At 37.3% G+C, this 14,244-nt stretch overlaps 1 protein-coding gene across 4 annotated transcripts in view; it reads left to right on the top strand.

Moving 5' to 3' along the window:
• Positions 1 to 14,244, top strand: part of LOC128741246 (calcium uptake protein 3, mitochondrial) — a 163,868-nt gene that overhangs the window by 86,368 nt on the left and 63,256 nt on the right. The window lies entirely within an intron of this gene.

A 14,244-nucleotide genomic window follows, 5' to 3' on the forward strand; every position in this document is an offset into this window, starting at 1 on the left:
CGCCACTAAAGTAAAGTAAGCATGCTGACAGAAAAAGGGGCTCTGATGCGACTGCTGAATATTCTCATTGCCTTCAGTGTCAATTCTTATGTCTGGACGGCTCTTGATGATGATTCCACTGCAGAGCCGGACATCGTATTATCATCGCAGTGAGCGTCTGTATTTCAAATTAAGAACTCCCCACGACAGCGTCTGACCCGGAGCGAAAAGTTGATTTAAAAAATACTTAGAGCATGATTGAGTGCTCTTAATGTGGGGGAACTGTGGTTTCAACAAAACGGTACAACATGCATTAACGCGCGTATTGCAATTGACAGATTTCACGACAACTTGATCAGAGGGTAGTATGACCCTCTCAGAATTCAATGAAACTTTGTGTGTGTAAAGAGTTCATGTAAATAAGCAACTTGGCATACTTAGTTTTTCCAAAATTTGTCTAGACTAACTTTTGGATACAAAATTACATTGAATTCTGAGAGGGTGCTGCCATCCCCATAGATGAGATGACGTAAAATCTTTCGATTGTTTTATTGAAAGAAATGTTCGGCGAATAAATAATTTCGTACAATGCTCCTGTAAATTGTTCTCTCAAGTCATGCGATTTCAATATCAATTTAAAATTCTATAAATAAATTTACGTTAAGAACGTTAGATTGTAAATGAAAGACCAATCGATATGAATTATCTGCGCCCAAAAATACAGTGCTGGCCTAATAAGCCAGTCGTCGTGTGTTTGACTAGACTTTGCTTTAATTCTTTCCATAATCAATAAGCCTTCTGCATTATACCGAATACCTTTTTCAATGACTGTGATTCTAATGTGGAACGAGCTGCGGGAGGCAGTGACAAATGTGCAATAGAAACACCATGATTGTCACTTGGGAACATACTTTCTTTCTGCGCATGTTTCAGAGAATGCAACAGAAGGCGTAACAAATCGCGCACAGTAAATAAATAAATCCTGCTTGATTAAATCTACAAGGACAAACAATCGCCGTTCCATCGCAACTGGCGTCCATTGGAAATCCGTTCTGCCGTCACGATTATCTGAGAGTTTAATAATGTATATCGTTGACATCACAAATTGTTAATCCACGGGCGTTCGGTCATGGTCGAAGGCCTTGGTCAGTGTAACTGATTGGCTCGTGCACTTGTAAATATACAGAATGAAATTATCGCACTTTCATCTGGCTGCTACAAGTTGAGTACACATAACATTGAATTTTATGTCCCATTCCAGCTCCATTAGCGTGTCGCAAAGCGATGATGAGGGACAATTAAACGTTTGGAATCTCAGATCGGATTGTCTGGCGACAAATAACAAACGAAACGTCCCACGTTTTTCTGCTCTGGCTTGGTAAGGTTAAACTCTAAGCACTTGGTGACTGGAGAGTAGGCAGCAAAACCACTGCACTATATCATCTCTTTAAAACGCATAAATTGATTGTTTTGTCAATGTTAATGAATTACACTCAGCATGATTGTCCAATTGCTCCGCAATAGACACAGTATTGCAGTTTGCAGTCTCCTGTTTCCGGTACAAACAGATTCCCTCGGCAACAAAAGACAATCCCAGGAATCTTATTGCGATAGAACAATCATTTATGACATTTGGATGCACACCCTGCCTAACCTGAACCGTCTGCGTCATCATCGTTCAGGGACAGAGTTAATTAACGCCCATCTGCTAAACTGACAGTAGGGCCAATATTTGCTATCCTGTCAGGTCTGGATTGTTTGCCGTCTAAGCCTATAAAACAGGGAAAACAAGATTCCGTTTTTTCTGCTGCTGCTACCCTGTGTTCTGTGACTAAAGGATGCGCGTCAAGTGGGTGTACATTTCACCGCAGGAGAAAACCACAGTTTTCGTCTTCACTTCACTGTCATGACAAACTGGATGACAGGAGTAAACAGCCTGAGATTTCCTGCAGCGCGGTTCCGATGGTGGGTGTTCTTCACCGCAGTAATGTTTGTGCAATTGTCTTGTTGACTCAGTGTCGAGTTTTATTCAGCGAGACTTATTATTAAGTGAATATTAATCACGTAAAACCGGTTAAATAAGTCAAATAGGTTAGAACACTTTCAAAAGAGAAAAATTTTCGGTAGTTAAAGGTTTCCTTATGAGAGTGATCTGACTTCATTTTTCTATCGCACATAATGAATCAGCAAGCAGCGGAATCCAAGCATCAATTAATCAACTACTAAGCAACTAAGTAGTCATAAATATCGAAACAAATTTCAAATCCGACATGCTCGAACTAGCTTCCCGCCGACGACACCGGCGGAGAGATTGTGAGATTGGGTTGCACGCATGTGTACGCACAAGGCACAAGATCCCGAACGGGATGACATACCAAACACGTCTTACCAAAAATATCATATTCCGTTGTAACAAATTTTGCTATTGCGTAGATATTTTCATCAATGGTTTTAAGATACATCGTTATTACATCTTCAACATAACTTTTTGGGATTGAAATAATATTCAGCCACTTAATTCAGATCAACTATGATCAACCTGTGATGTGAAATTATTTTCGTTTCCATAGCTATGCTCGATATATGTTTCACCTTTAGTTTTTGCTCGGGATATGCACCGACAGAACGTTGTTGCTGACCAAACTATATTTTATTGGCTAATATTTACTGCTGTTTTAGTCATGTTAATCGGAATCGATTTATCGATGACTATCAAGAGGCCTACTCAAAATTACTTAAAATGTCTGTTAGTCTGAAATTCGTTTGTGGAGATAAACGTGCAGTAGCAGATATATGTCCTAATAAAATATTGTCGATTAGCCGAGGCGTTCTTTATGATATTATTCAGCTGGTATTGTTAAACAAATTCAGCACTCAACAATGATTAGATTAAAAGAAATGTTAATCTGCTACTCTTCTGTTCTCTTCAACGTTCTGTGGCGCAACAGGAGCTCCTTTGAGATGGACTCAACGACTCAACCTCGTGTTTTTGTCTGGAGAAATGAAGTCATGTATTATTCGAATAATTTTTGTAACGGTAATCTTTCCAATAGACACAGAAAAATTGCAAGCAAAGCAAAGCCAAGGGTATAAGCGTCCTTCAGAACATGACCCTTCTTTATCGACAGACTTCGCAGCTGGTTATTAGAGTACAGGAAAATTACGGCGGTAGTGCAAAAGATCCTATTACCTCTGTTCTCCTCAAGAGCCCTACCGGTCCCAGGAATAGAGGCCCATCGTGTCAAATGGCTCGAGAAGTTTGAAGCGAAATTGCGAGTGTCGAGACGTTCAACGAATTCGCGGCGAGTAGCCTAGGACCGAGTACAGTGGAGAGTAATTCTTGATACGGCGCGCTCTATGCTACTAGGAGATGAATATTTGTAATGCTTATACAGGGTATGGCTTCAATAGCCTGTATCAACATTTTGGAGTTCAGATATCTTTATTGTCATTTGAAACAAATTTACTCGAAATGTTTTTAATTTTTATCAATGACATCCTCAAGAGGACGCTAGATTTATTCCTCGGCGTTTGCTTTAATTTTATTCGGTTTTACTATGAATTTTGGGGTTTAATTAGGTTTTACTCTGTATTTCGGGGTGAATTGAGCAAAATGGACTATTCTTGAACATTTGGAAATTATTTGAGTTCATTTCACTGGCGGCAAAAAATCTATAATTCTCTTAGATGGATTTACGTTTAAGCCCTCTTTGTTACACCACGCCAGCGCGTGATTTAATGCTGACTGCATTTTTATTTACCTCTCACGAGAATCCCAATATCATCAGCAAATCCCACCACCTCAAAACCTTTTTCTGTTAACGCTTTCAGTAGATCGTCCACAACTAATGACCACGGTGGGGGGCTCCGTAGCCGCAAGGTTACCGAGTCTGCTTTGACAAGCGAGTGGTCGTGGGTTCGAATCTTAGTAGAATCAAGCCATTCTCGATGTCAAGTGACTTTAGCATGGGTTTATTCTCAGGCCCCTCCTTTTACCCTTCCTTCGTGCTGAATTCTATATTTACCCTCTGAAGCCTCTTAACAGTGCAAATGTCCCTCCTATAGTTAAGTGTACTGGTCAGAGGTACGAATGAGTCCTCGCCAGGGACAGCTATAATATGGGATAGTGCTGGCAGCGAGGAATAAGTGGGTAAAGTAGATTAAGCTTTGAAGGAAGGGTAAACCCCAATACACGCAAGCACGCATAAAATTTAATAAGCATATCGCTCACTCAATAGCGATTATAGCAAAAAGAAATGCAGTGCAGGTCATACAGCAAACACCCGGGCGATATTACAATAGATCAACTATACTGGTCGCAGTAATGAGTCCACACATGGAAAAAAAAAAAAAAAATGACCACGGTGGAGGAGAGAGAACCCATGTTTGCGCATAGCTTCTTGCATTGATGCATATGAAAAGCGTTGTCAAAGGCTCCCTCTATAACAAGGAAGGCTGCCAGTGAGATTTATTTTGTATCAATGAAACTCTCTAATTTGTCAACAATATTCAAAGCATCTACTGTAGATTTATTGTTCTGAACTGCGAATTGGAATTTACTTGAAGGAGCTTTTTCTAAGTATATGGCTTTAATAAAATAGTCGACAATTTTTGCAATAGTTTTTAAGAACATGAAAGTCATACTGATTGGCCTAAAAACGTTCGGAAGCGTTCTTTAACGCTTTCCAGCTTTCGGTATGAATAATGCCCTTGTTTGTCTCCAAGCGGTTGGCTAATGACTTAGTATATCAGTATATCAGGGATGGAAAAAAATCGCTTCTAGCGATCAAGAACATACGGGCGATCAGATTCAGATTCATTGACATCACTACTTGTAAGCGACGAATAGTTTGTTGCGATCTGTACAGAATATGACAAACATTACATCAGATCATGTCCATTGCTTGATTGCGTTGAGAAATTTAACAAATACAGACGATCTGTTGTGTGCAGTGCGTGAATACATAAATGCGCTTCAAAACATAAACGTTCTTCTACACCCAGAATACTTTTAATCTTATAAAATTATTTTAACATGTTATTCATAATTTTTCTACATTCACGTTTAGTGCAGCATAAATCTTTTTTTCGTGACAATGACAAGCACCAGCAACGTTTGCAAATGTTTACAATATACAAGCGATTTTTCAGACTTGTTGGCAGGATCAAATTTTGAACAGTGGCCGACGATATTTTTATTATCAACCTTCATCGTTAGTCACACAAGAAGATGTATTATTTTTCATAGCTTCGAACCTTCTAGCCACCAAATAATAATAATAATATTGCACCAGGTTTGCATTTCATTGAAACTAAATCTTGAAACCATTTTGTTTGTCCGTGTGCCGCTTGAAGTTACTGGTTGTGTATGGAGTCGCAAGTATATGTTGACGTTAGGCAAGTTACTAATTATAATATATGGTACGAATATCGTTTTATTTTTGAACGAACAATATTTTTTTTTGTAATTTGCCAAAAAATATGCTTGTTTACGTTTCATCGCAAAATACATTCTTGGTTGGATGACAGCAAGTAACGATGATTAGCGATGAGTGTGAGACAGAGATACCGAGCGAGTATTTGCGAGCGTAATCCATTCATATTTTGCTCATCAGTTTTTGCGTCGGCGATTCATCGCGAGCAATCAGGATACGATCGAGTTGCCAGTTGATAAAATTCAAATCGCTGACGAGCAGGTGATGAGCCTTCATCGTGATGAGAATTTGCAACATTGTCTATAGATTGAGCAGTGATTGGCACACAATATCAATATCATTAAGATGCTGTTGATATTGAAATGAAATTTTGATGAAATGACTATATAATTGAGTTAGATAATATCAATGAAAATGACAATTGGCCGTATGAATAAAAGAGTTAGAACAAATGCTCCGATACGATTTAAACGGGCAAAGCAAAGTAAACTGTTTTATTCATACGGCCCAATATTTCACTTTTTAATTTCAGGCATTCAATGTCATCAGCGTCTTCGTAATATTGATATTGAAAACATCATTCAATACGTGATAGAACCTAGTGAATGAACTCGTCACTACCAAAATAATTTTGATGGATTGAACTGAAATAAATCACTCGGGTACAGCGCGTTGTTTTCTTTTTCGATTGGTATGCTATGATGCGAATTTTAACTAATAGTTGTATTCATTTTCGTCGGAATGTTGGCATTGAAATTGAAAATTCGCAGCCCTGTTTGTATGGTTAGCAGCCGCAGGAGTGCTTTCAACTTGTTCGCACATCACGCTCCAGCTTTTTCTAAGGGTAAACGGGGTAACAACGCCCGCCGGGGTAAAACCGCCCACCATGGTTTTACAGGGCCTTGCTCAAATTGGTGTTAAATGTTGATGACAGTCATATTACTGAATGCGTACGCAATATTTTACAATACCTTGTAAAGCAATATCGTATAAACTATCGGAGAAATAAATAAAAATAGATTTTTCGTTATAATTGTTTCGTTTTTTATAACTTTGTTCCCGCAGAACTTAGGGTTTATTTTATTCAAAACGTTAAAACTTTCAGTAAATCCAACCCACATCGCTTCTCTGATCCTGTCTTCATCCGACAGTACCTAAATTAGGTAACTGTTCATGCAGTTTTGTTGAAATAAATAGTGAAATGTGTAAATCGGTCATTTGGGGGTAAAACCGCCCACAACGAACGGCGCAAGACCGTCGTGTATAATGCTAGTGCGATAAGGAGATTTTTAAAATAATTGCATAGTTTGGACCAAAGGATCTCAGATTTACATAAAACAATATAAATGTGCTTAGTTTATAGCTGGTGGACTGTTTGGAAAAATCTAAATCGCCAATTTTCCCTGCGGGCGCTATGGACATTTTCTTGTTTTCTCGGATATAGCTTTTTTTTAATAATTCCTCCCTCTTGGGACAAATAACATAGAATAAACATATTTTTTATGAAAATATAGCAAATTATCTTAGCAATGGAAAAGTAATATGTATCTGCTTTATCAAACAGAACAATTTGAAATGTCAAAAAATGACCTACCGGATCAATTGCAGGAACTTTAATACCCATATTGTTATATTTTATCTTAGATCCTCTCTAGTCCTTAAAGATTGACTCCAGGATGCCTAACCCGATCCATCTTGTTGTCTAAGGAAACTACACGGTATCAATTTCAAGACTGTCGGTACCTATATTACTGATATTCTTCCAATACGAGTGGTTGCCGGACACTCTTTCGAACTTGCGAATCTCGGGGAACTATGTATTGTTTGATAGCAAACTGATTCAAATTGTTTAAATTAGATAAATTCATGAATCCAATGCCACCAGTTTCATTCTAATCGGTTGAATATTGTTAAAGTTATATGCTATGGCGGTTTTACCCCGTTAGTGGGCGTGTTTCACCCCGCATGGAAAAAATACTCTATTTTTTGGACGTGTTTCCAAATCGCAATAAAAAATAGAAAATCATTACAGATATTTATGTTTTTATTTTTTATATGTAGGTAATAGATCAAGTGTTCATTTAAAGCAGATAAATTAGAAATTGAGCTACAACTTTTTTTTATACAGGTGGTTTTGCTTAGGCGGGCGGTCTTGCCCCGCTTACCCTTACGTGATTTCTACGTGATTTCTCCGTGGACTCTTTTGTATTCTTCCCAGTGTACTATTTGTTTTGCCTTGTTGAATAGTTTTCTTAAGAACTTGCGAAATTCCTCAAGAGCTTTATTACACCAAGGCGCTTTCTTGTTGGATGTCCGCGTTTTAATTGGATAGCTTTCTTTATACGCTTCCGAGAGTTTGGAAATAATATTTATTGAAGCAAGTTTCAGCTCTGTATTTTTGCTTCAAAGCATACTGATTTATTCAACAAATTAGACAGGGATCCAAGGAGAGATACAGGTACAGGTACGGTATTTTTGGGACTTCTATATTTTGTCGGAATTACCCATCTTTGTATTTGAAGCATATGTGCCTAGGATCCGATATTGAAGTTCCGTCTAAAACGCGCCAGCTTACTACGTTTTCAGAGAGTTTCGTACTAGTCAGAGAAGTTTGCCTTCACCTAGCACTTGGTCATTCAAAATTCAAATAAACACTTTGGTATTGATTTTAACCGTCAGACGGAATCATGCCAAATAATATGACACGTGTTGTATGCAACACGCCTGAATTGAAGCAATATACTGCCCATTCCTTGCTGTTTCTAGTACAGATCAAATGAACTCAGCATTACCAACCAGAAACCAACAATTCTAGCGAATCACTTGCGTTCGAGTTTGTGTTGTTCTCTAAATTCTTTCATTCTCGATAATAGTGAAATTCATCCATTTTGAACTGCTAATAACGGCAAATGAAATTACAATAAACGTAATCATTACTCTAAAAGTTTAATTAATTTCCTTCAGCCAGGATTTGGGTGATTTGAAAAAGCAGGCAGTTTAAAAAACTAAACTCAGCAGTTCAGTAGTCATGGCCATGGGCTCGGGCTGACAGATAAAAGAATACTACCAGGGGTAAAACTGTATGGGCTGAATGCGTTTTATATTCGCCTTCATGCAGGGCAGTCAATTTTTTCAAGCACTAGTTTGGCGTACCGTAGAACGGAGTCACATTGCTCACCGAAGGTAACATTGATCAGTTCAGTAAAGTTGGCAGAAATTGTTTATTTCACTTGCTTATGAGAATGGTCTAACTGATCAATGTTACTCCGATGATCAATACTATCCCGTTTTATGGTACGTGTAAACTGGACCGGATTTCCACTACCCGGCTTCCGCTGCTTGAAACTATCCTAAGAGATTTTTTGATGCAATAAACTGTGGCCAAATGCATCCTATCTAGGGCTTGAAAAGGGATCGCAAGTTGAATGTGACTGCCGTGAATGCGAACTTTTCGCATTCAAACTCCGCTTTTTGAACGATCATTTGACTGTTTTTTGAATCCAGTCAATCTGCCGTTTGCGCTGCTGCCGTCTTACAATTCATGCGGCATCTCAGCAAAAGCAAACAGTCGATCTCCCGTTTTACTTTGCGCTTTGAGAATATAAACTACAAACTGACTGGAAGCATACGGTGACGTATTTTTTAGTTTCTCTTTTTGTCTCCAAATCGGCTGCTCACAGTAATAGTTTGTTACCCGGACGTCGGTCCGACGCAAGCAAAATATGGTTGTTTTTTTTTGTAGTATTGAATCATACGATTGTGCAGTTGCTTTTCGTTAGCGTGGTGATTGCTAGTCATTTGACTGTTTTGCAGTCATTCGCTGCTCCAGACGGTAAAGGCAACTTGATCGAAACGAAAATGTCAAAAAGTTTTAGAACGCGTTCGTTCTGCTGCGTGCAATCGGCGTTTGACTGAGCAAACTGCCAGTTGTGTTATGCATAGCGTTCGTATTCCACCTCTAAACGAACGGTATGAACTTGAATGCGCGTTGGTGTGACTGCGGTAGAAAAAAAAAGATCAGTCGAAGCCCTGATCCTATCGCCTTACCAATTTCCTTCGGCGGTTTCCGAGCGGGCAACAAACTCGTAATCACTTCTTTGGCGTACATTTTTACAAACATACAATAAAAACTACAAGGTATACAGCCCTAAGGGTTGTACGAAAGGGTGACGTAGGCCTATGTTAACATTATATTGTAATATTTTGATAACATGTTTTACTTGATGAAGTATTCCTTTATGTTAGATTATTAGAGCAAGGATTAATACAGACTGCATTTCTGGTATGTGTATGTTCATAAGTATCTATCGCCTCCAGCTTGGCTCATTGAAACAGTGACCAGATGCGCTACGGAAACCGCACGTGAGGTTCAGTTCTTCGTTCGTTTCTTGTTGGTGATTGAATTAGCCAAAATTCCGTCCCGGAAGGCACATAATTATCATGACATTCGGGCTTCTAGTAAATGTTTCAAGATAAATGTGAATATCATCCATCAATCTATCCGCCTTGGTGGCCTTCAGTATCAAGTAATAATTGAAGATAAAATTGAATTTTCTTTCGACTGAAAATATTTTTTTTTTTTTTTTTTTTTTTTTTTATTGGGGCAAATATTCGATTACATAAAATACTTAAGAGTAACTATCCTATATCATATTGTGTGTTCAATCACAAGTGGTGACTTTTCAACACTATTAGAATTGCAATATATACTATTATTCTGATTTCTTATGATTTGTTACGACAATTAAGATTATTTAGCAGTAGGGATTACAACCTAAATGTAAGGGAAAAAAATATAAATCTTAACCTAATATCTAACCTAGCTAACTTATGATCTATAAAGAGACCTAATCATAGCAATAGAGGATTGCAACGATTTTTGACGGAAATTTGAAATAATTTTGTTTGACATAGTTTCTAGGGTTTCAACACCAGTAAGTCTATGTAATTCTAATGTACTAAACCAAGGAGGACGCTTCAAAATCATTTTCAAAATTTTATTTTGAATCCTCTGAAGACTCTTCTTCCTTGTAATACAACAACTTGACCAAATCGGAACGGCATATAACATCGCCGGTCTAAAAATTTGTTTGTAAATCAATAGTTTATTTTTCAGACAAAGTCTAGAATTTCTGTTAATAAGAGGATATAAACATTTCATATATTTATTACATTTTGCTTGAATACTTTCGATGTGGTCTTTAAAAGTAAGTTTTTTATCATAAATTAATCCCAAATATTTAACTTGGTCAGACCAACTCAAAGCAACTCCATTCATCTTGATAATGTGATTGCTATTTGGCTTAAGGGAAGAAGCTCTAGGCTTATGAGGAAAAATAATTAATTGAGTTTTACAAGCATTGGGAGAAATTTTCCACTTTTGCAAGTATTTGGAGAAAATATCCAAGCTTTTCTGCAGTCGACTACATATGACACGAAGACTTTTTCCTTTTACGGAAATGCTTGTATCGTCGCAGAATAACGACTTTGTGCAGCCAGCCGGTAATTCAGGAAGATCAGATGTGTATATGTTATACAGGATTGGGCCCAAGATCGAGCCTTGAGGCACACCTGCTTTAACAGGAAATTTATCAGATTTAGAATTCTGATAGACAACCTGTAAAAATCGATCAGTTAAATAATTTTGTAAAATTTTTACAATGTAAATTGGAAAGTTAAAATTTAGCAATTTCGTGATTAAACCTTTATGCCACACACTGTCGAATGCTTTTTCTATGTCTAGAAGAGCAACTCCAGTAGAATAGCCGTCGGCTTTATTAGCTCGTATCATATTAGTAACTCTGAGCAATTGATGAGTAGTGGAATGCCCATGTCGAAAACCAAATTGTTCATCTGCAAAAATGGAATGTTCAGTAATATGTGACATCATTCGGTTAAGAATTATTCTCTCAAATAATTTACTTATGGATGGAAGTAAACTAATTGGCCTATAGCTTGAAGCCTCCGCTGGATTTTTATCTGGTTTCAAAATAGGTGTAATCTTAGCAGTTTTCCATAAGTTAGGAAAATATGCTAATTTAAAACAGTTATTAAATATTTTAACCAAAAGTTGATAAGTGATTTCAGGGAGTTTTTTAATTAAAATGTAAAATATCCCATCGTCACCAGGAGCTTTCATATTCTTGAATTTCTTGATAATTGAACGAACCTCATCCAAGTCAGTTTCAAATACTTCATTAGGTGAGACGTTATAAGTAGAAATTTGATCATATTTTTGAGAGACATCGTTTTCAACTGAGCTCACCACGTTCAAATTTAAATTATGAACATTTTCAAACTGCTGAGCAAGTCTTTGAGCCTTTTGTTCATTTGTTAATAGAATATGATCGCCATCTTTAATTGCTGGAATAGGTTTTGATGGTTTCTTCAGAATTTTTGACAATTTCCAGAAAGGTTTTGAATAAGGCTTCAACTGCTCAATCTTATTCGCAAACTGTTCATTCCTCAAAGCAGTAAATTTTTGTTTTATCTCTTTTTGTAATTCTTTATAAATAATTTTCATAGCAGGGTCTCGAGTTCGTTGATATTCGACTGAAAATATCTCTTCGATGTATCAGCAACAGCAAAAATTGTTTTAGGGATTTTTACAGTATTATAGCTTAGTAGTTTGAAGGGAACGCCAGGGATGATTCGATCACTTTGACTCAATTTTAATTCATTTGACAGTACCGTCTCAGCCGAGCAAAATTTGACAAAGTGGTGACATATGGGTCAATTGTAGGTCAATTGTAGCTCTTATTCACAATTTTGATGAATGAAGTTTTGCTGTATATTTTGTATTTACGGTGCTACAATACTAGTTTCTCTATAGTAACTAAGTGAACGTTCATTTAGTCACTATTGAGTTACTAGCATTGTAGCACTGTAACTATGTCCCATATATCGCTTTACCAAATTTTGCTCGACTGAGACGGTACTATCAAATGAATCAAAATTGAGTAAAAGTGATTGAATCATCCCTGCGGAACGCCACAAAAGTAGCATATATTTAAAGTTTTAAGTACGATTAACTAAACATTTTTACAAGAAAGTTAATTTGCAATTTATTATAAATACGAATTGCAGATTACGAAAAATTTTATTTAACCTTCATTTAATTTGTTGGTGGCCCTTGAAAGGGCCATTGGTTACAAATAACATCAAAGCCAAAGCAAGTTCAGTGCAAATACCGGATGCCTTTCCCTTTTGGCATGAATGGCAACCAGAGGGGTGGTGTGGGCGTCAAACTACATACATTGTCCATGTCCCACCCATTGGTTTTGGTACTTTTGGTTCTGGTACCTACTTACTGATTGATTCATCGTAAAACAACTTAAACTAATCAGAAATCATTTAAACACAGCTTAGTGACTATAATTTAACTATTACTAGCTGTTATTTTCGATATGAAGGCTACTTCAGAGTTGTTCGCTTCCATGGATGTTTTGTCCGCCTAATTTTGACAACTTCATGAAAGATTATTATAAGTATGTTACTATAAAATTGCTGGACATTTTATCTTTCCAACGACATATTAACAGTTATGTTTCGTTCTGTAGTATAGAAGTTTAAGCATTTGAAATCTTTCATTCAAACGTTACACTTCTATTTTCATTTTCACAAAGTGCTACCCTATCCAGTATAGTAAACAAAGACGTAGTCCTACATCAAAAATTCCGATGTTCTGATACAGCACTTAGTAGTAAACGTAAACAGATACACTGTCCACAAAAATAAATAGTTAGTTACTTAAATTAACCCAATATTGAAGTTTAAACATTTTTGCATTTTTTCCTGTCGCACCCTTTTTAACATGCCTGCAGTGCCTAGAGGTATGTTCTACTTTTAACAGGAAGTATCCAACTAACATAGCTTTCCTTCTTCCTTGAATTGATCCACGTTATAAGGTTTTGCAAGGTGAAGTCACGAATGTACCGGATTGAACGCAATTCACCCATTTGACATCCACTCATGGTTTGTTTACTATTTGTTGGACGAGCGCGATATGCATAAATTGAAGTTAAACGTTTTAAAAGCGTATTATCCAGCAATGTCGCCCTCCAGACTACTCGGAATGGCAGTTTTTGTGCTTTTCTGACTTAAGCAATATTCACTTTCAACATGTTAACCCACGTTCTAAGTCGATGTAAACAAACCACTGATAGACGTCAAAGAAATGAGGTTATGCTCGCCCGTGCAAAACCTTATTAACCACGATCCGAATGGACCCGTGCTTTGCAGCAAGTTTTCTTGTATTAAAATTCATTCTCTGTTGCCATTTTTACTTCCAGTGCAAAACCAGAAGTGACATCGGTCACGATAATGGAAGCCACTGAACAATCCTATCCAACTCCTAGTAGCTAATTGGCCGATGCGTGCCATAATTTTACGCAATCCAATCCTGGTAGACTAAAATCAGCATATTTTCCATATTCTTTTCGCTTTTCTTCTCTCTAATTTATTCCGCCGATCACCGTTGAAATTTAGTGCTATATGATGATTCCCACCCAAACGTTACCCACTTAAGCGATAGATAATATCGAATTACATCGGCCTCCATCGGCTGAACCTGTTGTGTTTCAGCGTGGCACAGACTACATGGAAAAAATTAAAAAAAAACAATCCAAAGATTTATGAACACTTTTTGGTCAAAATATGTCAATTCGAAACCTGTGCGGAATCGAAATCCGGTGCCGTCAGAGGTGCAGCGAAGATCGATATCAAAAAAGCCTATCGGCGTTGAAATCATGCTGAGAGTGTTGATAACCATTGTCGTATCCTATCGGTTGGTCGACATTTCACGGAGCAAGTGCATCTCAGCGTCCCCAAA

This window comes from Sabethes cyaneus, chromosome 3 (genome assembly GCF_943734655.1).
Source record: "Sabethes cyaneus chromosome 3, idSabCyanKW18_F2, whole genome shotgun sequence".
Taxonomy (NCBI): domain Eukaryota; kingdom Metazoa; phylum Arthropoda; class Insecta; order Diptera; family Culicidae; genus Sabethes; species Sabethes cyaneus.